Here is a 14,178-nt window from a genome sequence, read left to right as displayed (position 1 = left end):
AGTTGTCCCCTTCACAGCCACCTATAGCACCTATAGCTGATGCCAGCAAAAGCCCCATTCTCTACTTTGCCCCTCAGACACCATGAAAATGGCAGCATCAACATTCAAGCAACACATTCAGCTACAGTTGCCTCCATTCCCATTTTAGGAGACTAAACCTTCAGATGTACAACCCCCATACTCCAGGCTTTTAAAATCTCAGTTACTGTGAAACACTGAAAGAATCTGTTTTCATCATCCCCATTGCATGAAATGAAACTTATTGAAAAGTTGCTTGCCAAGTACAAGTATATTATCTCTTGTTATTCATCACCAAAATCCTTTGAGGCAAGGGCCATTAACCCCACTTTTATAGACAAAAAATAGATACTATGAAAGATTAAGTGACTTTCCCAAGTTCACATTGAGAACAGTAGAGCTGGGGGACTCACTCTCTGATCTGTAAGTGATATAGCTATTATTGGTTCAATGATATGTTTGATTTGTAGTTCCAGAAATATGCTCACTCATGTCAAATCCTCACGTAAGAAGGTGGGCTATGCTAAACAGACACACAGATAAACAAATGGGAAACCATTTTATTGTTATTGTACATATATAATCCTTTGCATATGCATCATGCCACCTGGTCACTTTCCATTGTGCCCACCCACAGATGGCTATTAAGGAAAATGTACCATAAATAAGGTAGAACATATCTCCCAGACACTGGGCTTTGCTTAATGTTTCCTTGGAGTAGGTGTGAGGAGAAATTCTGCCACTTAAGATTGCACCAAACTGAAATTCCTTTTAAATCAGTTGTTCCAGCAGCTCTTTCAGACTCCTGGCTGCCCTTTGGCTCTGCCTCAGGCTGCCCACTTAAGAAATCACTTTATCATGCCTTCTTGTGATTGTATTTGCCCAAGGACTGAGCTCAAAGTCCTTTTAAATTAAAAGGTTTTTTAAAAACCTCTCTGAGCCACAAAACACTAGGGAGTAGGGCAGGAAAGTCCTCAAGAGGGTTTTAGACCTCTAGGTTGCAAGCTACTAGTTTTGCCCTTGAACTGGAGATGTGGGTCACAGTCAGTGACTGGAATGGGTCCAACTAATCTCACAGAGAAGGTCAAAATCTACTGTTACTCCATGAACTTCTGAAGCATTTTATACATAGCATGGGTAGAGGCTTATTCTGAGATAGGACACTGTGATGTTAACTCTTTGGTTGCTCTACAATTAACCTCATTCCTAGCCTCAACTTTGTCATGGCATCCTGCAATCAATGTCCAGATTCAGAAGATACTTTCTTGGTTCATCATCCTCAATAAGATGAAAAAGACTGATATTCCTCCACAATTTCTATGAATGGGGAGTGCAGTATTAGACAGAAAGGCAGTATTAAACAGAATGGCAGTCTTATCAATGTCTGGGAAGTCAGAAGGGAGGTTATGATCAATTGTATTGTTGGCCCCAGTTTTGGGAACACTACCCTTGCCATGGATTCACCATAACACAGTATGGTCCCTATCTCTTGACTTTAGATTCAGTCATGGACTTGCTCTGGTCAGAAATGTTAGTAGATATGAGGATGGCAGGACCTTAAAATGTACATAGGCAGTAGGGCCTGCCTTCTGCCATTTTCAAAAGAAAGGAGTACCCTACCTAGCCCATTGGTGGCAGGAGAAGGTAAAAGACCTGTGGAATAGAGCCGCCCAGACCAGCCCTTAGTGAAAGGGATCTGCCCTTGCTATTTGCCACTGATATTTTGTGGTAGTTTGTTATAGCATAACTATGACAATGACTAATATTAGGATTTATTCGCATGGTTATAAAATCCTCTTTCAACAGATTTCTTTCTCACTCATGAAGTTTTTATAGGTATCTGCTACATGCTTTGTTTTTGAGATCTCACCCTTTGTTTATTTTTTTATATGAAATTTATTGTCAAATTGGTTTCCATACAACACCCAGTGCTCCTTCCAACAAGTGCCCTCCTCAGTGCCCATCACCCAAACCCCCTCCCTCCCACTCCCCATCAACCCTCAGTTTATTCTCAGTTTTTAAGAGTCTCTTATGGTTTGGCTCTCTTCCTCTCTAAATTTTTTCCCTCCCCCCCCCCCCCATGGTCTTCTGTTAAGTTTCTCAGGATCCACACAAGAGTTAAAACATATGGTATCTGTCTTTCTCTGTATGACTTATTTCACTTAGCATAACACTCTCCAGTTCCATCCACATTGCTACAAAAGGCCATATTTCATTCTTTTTCATTGCCACATAGTGTATATAACCTACAATTTCTTTATCTGTTCAACAGTTGATGGACATGTAGGCTCTTTCCATAGTTTGGCTCTTGTTGAAAGTGCTGCTATCAACATTGGGGTACCAGTGCCCCTATGCATCAGCACTCCCGTATCCCTTGGGAAAATTCCTACAGTGCTATAGCTGGGTCATAGGGTAGGTCTATTTTTAATTTTTTGAGGAAACTCCACACTGTTTTCCAGAGCAGCTGCACCAGTTTGCATTCCCACCAACATTGCAAGAGGGTTCCCGTTTCTCCACATCTTCTCCAGAACTATAGTCTCCTGATTTGTTCATTTTTGCCACTCTGACTGGCATAAAGTGGTATCTGAGTGTGGTTTTGATTTGTATTTCCCTGATGAGGAGTGACATTGAGCATCTTTTCATGTGCCTGTTGGCCATCTGGATATCTTCTTTAGAGAAGTGTCTATTCATGTTTTCTGCCCATTTCTTCACTGGATTATTTGTTTTTTGGGTGTGGAGTTTGGTGAGCTCTTTATAGATTTTGGATACTAGCCTTTTGTCCAATATGTCATTTGCAAATATCTTTTCCCATTCTGTCAGTTGCCTTTTAGTTTTGTTGTTTCCTTTGCAGTGCAGAAGCTTTTTATCTTCATGAGGTCCCAATAGTTCATTTTTGCTTTTAATTCCCTTACCTTTGGGGATGTGTCAAGTAAGAAATTGCTGCAGCTGAGGTCAGAGCGGTTTTTTCCTGCTTTCTCCTCTGGGGTTTTGATAGTTTCCTGTCTCACATTCAGGTCCTTTATCCATTTTGAGTTTATTTTTGTGAATGGTGTATGAAAGTGGTCTAGTTTCAAATTCTTCTGCATGTTGCTGTCCAGTTCTCCCAGCACCATTTGTTAAAGAGACTATCTTTTTTCCATTGGATATTCTTTCCTGCTTTGTCAAAGATTAGTTGGCCATACTTTTGTGGGTCCAAATCTGGAGTCTCTATTCTATTCCATTTGTCTATGTGTCTGTTTTTGTGCCAATACCATGCTGTCTTGATGATTACAGCTTTGTATGCTAACACAATGCTAGGCCCTGTGGAGACACAAAAAGAAGTGAAAAATACCCCTGCTTTCAGAGATACCACTGTCCACATAGGAGTAATAATATCAACTCTACAAGTCAATCTGGAATCTCATTAAAGTTAAATCATTGTAGTTATAATAGGAAAGACCAAGTCAGCTCCCAGATGATCTTGTAATGAATTTAGGCCTCTGCCCACCCTTTGTATCTTGCATATGTGTATGTATATGTGCATATATGCTGACTCTAAGAAGTTGTATTAAATGATAATATAACTAGATATTGGCCTTAGATTGTTACACCCCCATGCACATATGTGTATACCGTGCAGAATGACTATAAGGAGGGAAAGGTGTTTGTTGCTAGTCATGCTTTTTTATTTCAGGCCCTATATACATTTTAAAGATGAGATATCTGAAACAAAGATATACTAATCATGGTCATGGCCATGCAATGGTTGATGGAGCTGGGGTTGATGTGGCTCCAAAGGCCATCTTTTCTGTTTATTTTCTGGCTACCTCTCTCCTTTCCAGAAGCCATGTGTCATGGCTGCAGTGGCTCAGATTTGGAGAGAGCTGGGTGTGGTGCCCATTCTGTTTGTCTCTCTTCCTGACTGTGTGACTTGGGACATGTTGCCCAATCTTTCCTATATTTCACACCTTTAAAATGGGAATAATAATTTCTACCTCTGAGAGGTAGCATAAAGATTAGATATAATTTGTCTGTTATGGCCTGGATTCTGTCCCCCATGTCTAACAAATTCATATACTGAAGTCCTAATCTCTAGTATCTCAGAATGTGACTGTTTAGAGACAGATACTTTAAAGAGGTGGATTAAGTTAAAATGAGGCCATTTGGGTAGGCACTAACCCAGTGACTGCTGCCTTAAAAGAAGAGGAGAATTGGACACAGACCATGGGAAAAAGACCATGTGAGGACACAGGGAAGAGGTGGCCATCTGCAAACTAATGAGAGATGCCTTGGGAAAGGGTGTCCACTGACACTTTGATCTCAGACTACCAGTCTCCAGAATTTTGAACAAATAAATTTTTGTTGCTTTAACCATTCAGTATGTGCTACTTTGATTTGGGTTTGCTAGCAAACTAATATAATGTCTAAAACTCCTGGCATAGAATACACACTTAATTAAGAGTGATCTTTGAAAATACAGTGAATTTACCTCTTCTATTCCCATCTTCCCCTCCTCCTGCCTCTCATTATTGCCTTTTCTCTTTTCCTTCTTTCCTATTTTCTTTCTGATCTTCCCTTCCTTCCATTATTCCTCCTTTTATTCCTTTGCTTCACTCAAAGTACATAGACCTTCAGCTTCTCAGAATGAGGTAGGAGGCAAGGTGGTACAGAAGCAATCTAGATAGTGTTTATGTTCATATAAAAGAGACAAGGAAGATTCTGGTGTTTACCTGGGCTTGCCAGAGTCACAGAAAATTAACAACCAGGTGAGACACAGCTGCTCAAGAGAAAGAACACCTCTTCTAGGATTGTGGACTTTACCTGAAAGGAGTATCATGAAAATTGTGATAGGTCACAAATATCTTTTACTTAGCTAGAAAAACCAACCAACCAGCCAACCAACCAACCAACAAACAAACGAGTATCTTGGGAACGGACTTGTCCTACTCCATCCCATAATTTTAGGAATAGATACCTATGTTAGAAGAACCTTTTGGCCTGTGGTCCCCATGATCTAAATCCATGCATGGAAAGATAACTTGGAACCAGCAGGTGGCCAGGAAGCTAGTGAGAGAGCTGCCTGGAATAGTCCCATAGCTCTTCTCAGGGGTAGTTAGAACAGTCTTTGACAATCCACTTCCCTTCTAGAAAGGACACTTTCCTCATCCAGAAAAATGAGTGTAATCAGACTGGCTGGCAAAACTGTTTTGAGATTTCTTGGATGAGAGGCTCTGTGTAAACCTAGGGCACTATTATTTTCATACCTGGTTGGTGGGTCAGGAGAGAAGGGAAATGGGAAAACAAAGCAAGAAAGCCTTTTTGGCAGCTGGTCCCTGAGCCTCTCAATCACATCTTGACATTGAAAAACTGCTCACAAACAGAACTGTCATAGAGATTGGTGGGGAAGCTGAGGACCAAGCAGGCAGACTTTGGAGAGAAGGATGTAAACAATAGATAGGAAGTTAAAAAGTCAGATAGGAAAACATTCATATCAAGGGGGAAATATCCAGCTGTGTCCCCTGCTTTTCTTCTTCTTCTTCTTCTTCTTCTTCTTCTTCTTCTTCTTCTTTTTGCCTTTAAAATGAGCAGCTGTATCTGCCTGTCACTTCCTGAACTTGGATTGTTGAATTTCTAGAATTCTTCATCAGCAAGTATAAAGGCAGTTCATGTCAGCAGTCAAGAGAGGGGATGCTCAGATAAGGATGAGAGTCAAAATGGAAGTGAAAATAAGGGAGCAGATGAGAACAGGAAAGAAGGAGAAAAGAAGGGGAAAGCTAGAGAAATGTAAGGAAAGGAATTCTCTCTTCCCAGAATCAGATTCCAACTTGAGATAAGCAAAGGTCAGATTTTGTAACTAAGTTTTGTTACTTTCCAGATGACTTTAAGCAGAAAGTAACAGCAGCCTTCCACCTATGCTGGTGTGATCATCACCAAGAGCAGAACGGGAGTTACTTTCAAAAGCATACATGAACTTTCTAGCTACTATGCAGTCCAAGGTCTTATTACAAGAAGGAAATATAGGGGCTGAGAAGCTGACTATGCCTTTGCATGGGAGTGGCAAGAATTCTAGGCTCTGACTAAAGAAGAACAGCTTTGAAATGGGAAGAAGCCTGTTGAGGTCCAAGGGCCATCTGGCATGACCTGAAAGTCCCTTTTCTGTCTCTCGTTCCTCACGAGGGGTCTCTAAATAACATGCTGCAGGCTTGTACAGGCTGCTGTCAGGAGGAGGCTGCCTGTGTCAGCTGCTTAATGTGCGGAATGAAGGAGTCATAAAGTCAAGTGCCTGTAACATTTAATGTGAATGATAAAGGAGGGAAAACACCCTGAACAGAAGGCAGGCTTGTGTGTCTCATTATGGTTAAATGGCAGGAGCTCCACCTGGCACTGAAGCCAGGAACATCCGCCATTGTAAACGCAGGTGTGTGTGTAAGGGGACATGTGCCTGGGCATTCTTGCGCACACACATGGGTGTGCACACACCCACACATATGGGTCCACACATGCCGTCACTGGTGATGGCCACCAAAAGAACCATAGCTGTGGCCTTCTTGGAACTATGTTATCTATGAAAGGTAATTCACAATGCTGCATCAACTCAGGTACTTCCCTTTTTTAGGGAAAATCACCTTCTCGGGACCAAGAAGAGCTAAGAAAAATTGTAGAATTACTTGTTTGCCTCATTATTCCAGAGTCCACACAAAGTTTAGTATTAACCATCAGCAACAAACTTCCAAATCCTGTCCTTCTTCTGGTGGTGATAATTCCAACATAAGTGCTATGGCAGTTTCTGGCTGATGTCTACCAGCTCTGGTGCATGTCTAAACACACCTGGTCCCTGGCACAGCCATCATTATTGCTCTCACTGAGGAGGGAAACCGTCTTCTGGCGGCTCCCATTCACCTTCTCATCAGAGAGACAAGCTCTCTATCCTCTGACACATCCTATTTCTCTTTAAAAAATCCAGAACATAGGGTCACTTGGGTGGCTCAGTTGGTTAAGTGTCTGACTTCAGCTCAGGTCATGATCTTAAGGTTCCTGGGTTCGAGCCCTGTGTCAGGATCTGTGCTGACAGCTTAGAACCTGGAGGCTGCTTCAGATTCTGTGTCTCCCTGTCTCTCTCCGCACCCCCCCCCCCAACTCACACTCTGTCTGTCTCTCTCTCTCTCAAAAATAAATAAACATTAAAAAATTAAAAAAAAAAAAAGGAATCCAGAACATTCCACCCTGAGTGAACACAGAGAACACCACAGTGAGGCACAGCATGGCATGCCTACTCTGTGGTCTTAGAAAAGCTCAGGTATACTAGCCTCTGGGTCTGAGAAAGGCTTGACTCCAGAGACCTGGGTTCCATCTTTCAGCCACAAATTTTCACTACTCTTTCAAGGTCCTAAACAATCTTCAACAAATACAATTCATGGTGGCCTGTGCTGGCATGCCAGTGTCACCAGTGTCTCCTCAGTGAGTGTGCAGAATATCTCAGAAATTCTCTTCACCATCTTCCCTACAGGATTTTCTAGAACAAAAAGCCACTTTAGTCATTAAAGTAAACTTCATGACCTCCAAAGCAAACATTGGAAGGATCATTTCTTTGGTAGGGAGGACAGCTAGATATTCAGTTTTGCTTCAGACAGCTGCATTTGACCTTCTTAGAATGTGTCATTGACTATGATGTGACATTACTTTGACCTCAGCTGGGGTGGAGAGGATAAAGTCAGCACTTTCCTTTGACTATCCACCATATGTTTGGACTAATTATGAACCAATGCATAATACTTTATAACACAGTTGCAACCAGGCTGAAACATTTATACAAGACTTTGCCAAAGGATGTAGGAAAACAGAAGGGAAATAAAGACAAAAAAAATTACCAATTAAAACAATTTGGCTCAATGGTAAATAGTATCCCCATCTCACAGGAACCTTAGAAATTAAAAAAAAAATGGTACCCCAAGGAATTTTCACCTTCAAATCAGATGTTTTTCTTTTTCTTTTCTTTTTTTAAATGTTTATTTATTTATTTTTGGGGTGGTAGGGAGAGGGAGCACAAGTGTGGGAGAGGCAGAGACAGAGATTGAGAATCTCAAGCAGGCTCTACATTGTCAGAACCCACAAGCCATGAGGTAGACCTGAGTCGAAATCAAGAGTCAGATGCTTAACTGACTGAGCCATCCAAGTGCCCCTGCTTTTCTTTATCTTACTTCTATCCTAGATGAGGACACCCAAAGAATATAAACCTCTTAGTTTTGAGCAATGTTTCTTCACATCCTATCTATACATAAGATGTGAGGGCACAAGGAACTTCAGGGATCATGCAGTAGAGTGCTTGGCATGCCAGGATGCTATCAGAATCACCTGAGCCGCTTGTTGTAAATACAGATTCCTGGGCCACTGCCCCAGACATTTTGATTCCATGACCTGGAAGTACACCAGTAATGTGTATTTTTTAAATTATTTTTTTAAGTTTATTTATTGAGAGAGAGAGAGAGTGTGAGTGGGGTAGGGACAGAGGGATGGGGGCGGGGAGAGAATCCCAAGCAGGCTTTGCACTGTTAGTGCAGAGCCTGATTCGGGGCTTAAAGTCACACACCTTGAGATCATGACCTGAGCCGAGATCAAGAGTCTGTTATGTAATGAACTGAGCCACCTAGGTACCCCAGGGACGTGTATTTTTAACAAACCTTGACATTTTAAAGATGAGGAAACTAGGGGCACCCAGGTGGCTCAGTTGGTTAAGGATCCAACCTGGACTCAGGTCATGATCTTATGGTTTGTGGGTTTAAGCCCCAAGTCAGGCTCTGTGAGCCTGGAGCTCAGAGCCTGGAGCTTGCTTCAGATTCTGTTTATCCCTCTCTCTCTGCCCCTCTCCTGCTCATGCTTTCTCTCTCTCTCTCTTTCTCTCTTTCTCTCTCTCTCTCTCTCTGTCAAAAATATTAAAAAATTTAAAGATGAAGAAACTAAAACCACTGATGGGACTTTTTCAAGGTTAAATAGATATTTAACAAGAGAGTTAATGTTTCTCTTTCTCTGCCAACCTTGTGTCCTAATCAACAGACGGTGGCAGAACCTAGAGGAGAAACAAGAAGCCTTGGCTTCTCTGTTTTGCTTTCTATTAAAAAGCTCATGGGCAGGGTCAGAAAAGAAACAGCATTCCAGATGTGAGAGGTAGCCAGCTAGTGCACCTATTTAGAAAACTTGTGCCCACATCCCCATAAACCTTACCACTCAAACCCACTGCAATCACAACTATGCCTCAGTATTTCAGGAAGTCTCCATCTACTGCCAAAGCTCTTGGAACCCAGACTTTCTGAGAGAGGGTAGAAAGGACAAATGCAGGACTGGTATTAAAGAACCTGAATTCTGAGTCCTGGTCTCTGATTGCTCTGACTAGCTAAGTGACTTGGGGCAAATCATTTCCATGTTCTAAACCCTAACTTTCTCTCAGAAATTTTAAGATCCCTTTCCAGGCTTGTAATCATTTTAAGAAAGCAAGGCACCAAATTTTGAGCAACGTGTTAATACTAAAATTGGGGCAAATGCAGACAAATCATGAGAAATATGAAGGTACAATTTCCTTCCTGGATACTTCCTGAAAATCAAATACCATGTCACCCTTGGAAGCCCCAACTCTCCAATCTCCTCACTTTGCTGCCCCAGAAGTTATAGTTCAGAATGACTGTAATGAATTACTGCTCAACCTGTCTCTAACCCAAATTATCTGTTTCCTCTTTCATGTGAGTTCATGCACAGTGTACAATAGGGACTTCACACAGAAGTAGGGCAAGGGAAAGCTCAGCACCCAACCCCCACCCCCCAGCTGTTGACCATCAATAGGGCAGTGTCTCCATACAAGCAAATATGTACCCACAGTCTTTTGTTTGTTTAATTTTAGAGGGGGAGAGAGAGGGGCAGAGGAAGAAAGAGATAGAGAGAAAGAGAATCTTAAGCAGTTTCCACACTCAATGCAGAGCCAATGTGGGGTTCAATCCCATGACCCTGGGATCATGACCTGAGCCAAAATCAAGAGTTGGACACTCAACCTACTGAGCCACCCAGATGCCCCATACACCCACAGTTTTTAGATACCATCTGTACACTAGGATATGAGGCAAGTGAGGGGATGCTTAGAACCCCTCTCTATATTGGTGAAAGCCATCTCAGCTTTCTCTTCTGCTGTACACATGTCCTCTCTCCTCAAGCCAGCCATGACATTTGTCACTGGGAATAAACTTCAAACTTAGTGCAGATGCACAAAAAGGGTTCAGGAGAGCAGGGAGCATGAGCAATGCTGTGAAAGTTCATGGGCTGACTTTCTAATTTAGAGACCCTCTGGGCACAGTACTATCCATAGAATGTGAAATCTGGTGGGACCTCAGACGTCATCTAGTGATCCCACCTTTCCACTTTCAGAAGATAAATTTGAGGCCCAAAAAGGTGAGTTCCTACTCAGTGCCACATTACTAAATCTTATCCTACTTTCTTCCTAAGTCTGTTCCAATTCCCTCTTTACCTCTTTGTAGCCTACCCTATATCTCTCTCCTCTTTGAACTCATGTAATACACTCTATAGCACATGTGTTGCCATGACATTAATTGCATGCTGTTTGTTCCTCTGACTAGGCTCAGCAAGGCAGGGAGTGTACCTTTTATGTGTCTTCCATGTATGAAACTTTATACAGAGCAGGTGCTCAGTAAAGACATATTAGCTTGAAGATGGCAGTAATGATCATTGTCTAGCAAAGAAGGAAAAATTCTGCAGCAAGCATGTGGAGAATTAGAAGTATCAGAATTAACTCTTTAAATAAACTTGCTATGTTCCTCCTCACCACCCTATCCCTGCCAGCCACTGTGGATGTCAATCTCTCCTCTCATTGTACTACACAAGAAGACATATCAGATGGATATTCTGACATATCAGAAGGATATGTATGAGAACTCTATAGAACAATGACCTCTCCAATTCTAGCACCATTTCTATCGCCTTGGTGTCTTTATACACAGAGACTATTTCCTCATCTTGCCTTGACATTTACCTAAATGTCCTGTTTTTTTTTCTCCCTTTTTTCTTTCCTCACTCCCCTTCACACGTACCTCATCTTCACACACACACACACACACACACACACACACACACAAAACACTTTTTCTCTTAAAAAAAAGTCACAGATACAGGTGATGACTCATGGAAGAGGAGAATATGAATTATTTTTTTGGTAAAGGTCCTGGCTATATTTCCCTTGACTTGCTCACATACTAGTATGAAGACAGCCCCAAATCTGTGTTTACCAGGACATTTTGTTTCATTTATCACTCTATAGTTCTTTATGACAGCTAAATTCTACCTATAGTTCAGCATAAAAAACTCAATTCTTTTTCTTTAAAACACTCTCCACTCCCACTGCTACCCAGGAAGCTCAAAAGGAGATTGTGAAAGTTGGTTCTGGCCCAATGCCCCTCTGAACAGGGATGCTTGCTACATAGCTTATAAGTGGTCAAAGGCAAAGGCCAGTTGTCACTGAGAGATGTATCTAAGCAACATTGGTGCTAAGCAACAAATTGAAACCCAAAGTGTCCTGGTCCACTCTAGTCAGAGCAGGCTGCTCAAAATTTGGCCTTGACTGGAGAAGAGATTTAATTCGGGTGGAGGAGGAGCTAGCTAAGGAGATGAGAGGAGACGTGCTAGGAACAAGAGAAGGGACAGAGGAGCAGAAAAGGGAGGAAGATGGTGAAGGATGGCAATGAATAGAATTTGTCATGAATACTAATGTTTAAATTTTTTAACATTTATTCATTTTTGAGAGACAGAGCATGAGCAGGGAAGGGGCAGAGAGAAGGAGACACAGAATCTAAAACAGGTTCCAGGCTCTGAGCTGTCAGCACAGAGCCCAATGCAGGGCTCGAACTCACAAACTGTGAGATCCTGACCTGAGCTGAAGTCGGACGCTTAACCGACTGAGCCACCCAGGTGCTTCATGAATACTAGTATTTAAAAAATGGCCTGAAGTACTCTCGGAGTAAATGGCCGCAGTTAAGATTTTTGGAACTTTTTTGAACTGCTATTTGGTAGGTTAAACCATCTCCCCGGGGGTCAAAGTATTCCTTCTCAAGAACCTTATGACCTGGATCATCCATAGTCCAGAACGTAGTATCACTTCACTTTCCAGTTTGCTGCCATAGAACTAAAATATAGATGTGCGCTGAGGGGACAATTTCTGAGGGGAGGTGCCAGGCATATAGACGTGGATGGAATAGTGTTGAAAGGAAAATGGAAGAAAGAGGATAATTTAGGTTGAATAAAGAAGTCAGATTAACAAGTTCAGCCTGCTGATAGGGCAGAGGAGTCAGCCCTTGGGCTAATAATTCTTTCTTCTTTCCTGTAAGTATCTTAGGAAAGAGGACAAGAACTGTTCATAAATTCCTTCTACATAAGTGAGACATTGTGGTGCTCAAGTGATCCAGCCAAGCCTGTCTTGGGTCACACAGGTCAGGGAAAACAGCTTGACAACCATGTTATAATTAGGCTGGGAATGTTTCCCAGAGGGTAGAATAGCTTGAGGTATTCAGATGCCACGCAGCACCTGGTATTTAAACCTCAATCCCAGTGTCTCTTCCATTCCCTACCTCACCCCACCCACTGCTCCACATGCTTTTGTTATGCACCTTCTGTTCTAAACAAGCCTCTAACTCTCTCACCGCCTCCCTCCCATTGGCTGAGAGCAGTTGAAGCATGACTGATATACTATGAGCCACTTATCAAAGCCTCCTCAAATACAGTAGCAGGATGATTAGATGCCATTTCAACAAGGCTCTGGAATGGGGTCTTTAAGAGCTGTCATTCCCTTTTTCTAAACCAATTTGTCTGTATCAGTTATTGTAAACAGTCAAAATCTCTCAGACTCACAGAGAGGTGTCTGAACTCTGAAAATGCTTGGCATATGGCAAGCATGGCACGTGCTTGTGAGCTGTGTCTCATCCCTGATTGAGATCTATCATCACCAGCCAAACCCCCGAACTCAACAATTTACAAATTCCAAGCTTTTGTGGTTTGCCTTCCTCCCAGGGTGATTCAGAGGTCCAGCTTTGCCTGGAAAGTACCAGGTGCGTTTGGTCTGGGGTTGGTGAGATGTCCCTTTTTTTTTTGGCTTAAAAGCCAGACAAGAAGAACATTGGAAACATCAAGCCCATTGTAGTGGCAGATGAAGATATTCTGAAACACCTAGAGGTGTGTGTGTGTGTGTGTGTGTGTATGATAGAAACTACCAAAAGATAATGTTGCAGGGATTTTACATAACACACACACACACACACACACACACACACACTGGCAAATAACAGACTTTTGGGGGGGGGGGTGGGGAACCAGCTGCATTATCCAAAACTCATGCAAACAACAGGTAAAGTGTTTCATTTCTTTCATTGAATCTTTATGTTTCAGTTGAATGGACATTTGCTTTTGGCCACACAATAACTGAACCCCTTAATATGTTGAAGGAATTCCCTATCTTCTGAGGTAAAACATGCTTACAATAATATAATTTTTTTAACATTTATTTATTTTTGAGACAGAGAGAGACAGAGCATGAATGGGGGAGGGTCAGAGAGAGGGAGACACAGAATCTGAAACAGGCTCCAGGCTCTGAGCTGTCAGCACAGAGCCCGATGCAGGGCTCAAACTCACAGACCGCGAAATCATGACCTGAGCCGAAGTTGGCCGCTTAACCAACTGAGCCACCCAGGCGCCCCCATGCCTACTATAAGATAATGAATATTCTATTATATCTAATCAAAACCTCTGATATCATCACTCTTCTAGACTACCTTTTCAATTTGGGTAGAGATGCATGTCCTATCCCCATCAGTTAGACACATATACTTACTATAAATTGGCTACAAAGAGAAAAAGGACTGTGCAGCATATATATTTGGTAGAGAATGGTGACAATAGCAGGAACAGGAGCAGCCATATTTGTGCCCAAGGGCAACAGTGGCATTTGTAACTTATGTCCAATGTCTGCAGTAAGCCACGAAACAACCTGTGGCATCTAGTGCTCAGAGATGGCAGCAGAGATGTTTTCCTCTGATTAGTTCTGTGATGTGAGTGCGGCTGCATTCATGGCTTTGTAACCATTGACAATGGTTCTCTGACCCTCCTGGAAATTTTATGAGCTACCCAATTTTTTTTTGA

The sequence above is a fragment of the Panthera leo genome, chromosome B1, assembly GCF_018350215.1.
Source record: "Panthera leo isolate Ple1 chromosome B1, P.leo_Ple1_pat1.1, whole genome shotgun sequence".
Lineage (NCBI taxonomy): Eukaryota > Metazoa > Chordata > Mammalia > Carnivora > Felidae > Panthera > Panthera leo.
The sequence above is the reverse complement of the archived record's forward strand: the minus strand, read 5'-3'. Positions refer to the sequence as shown.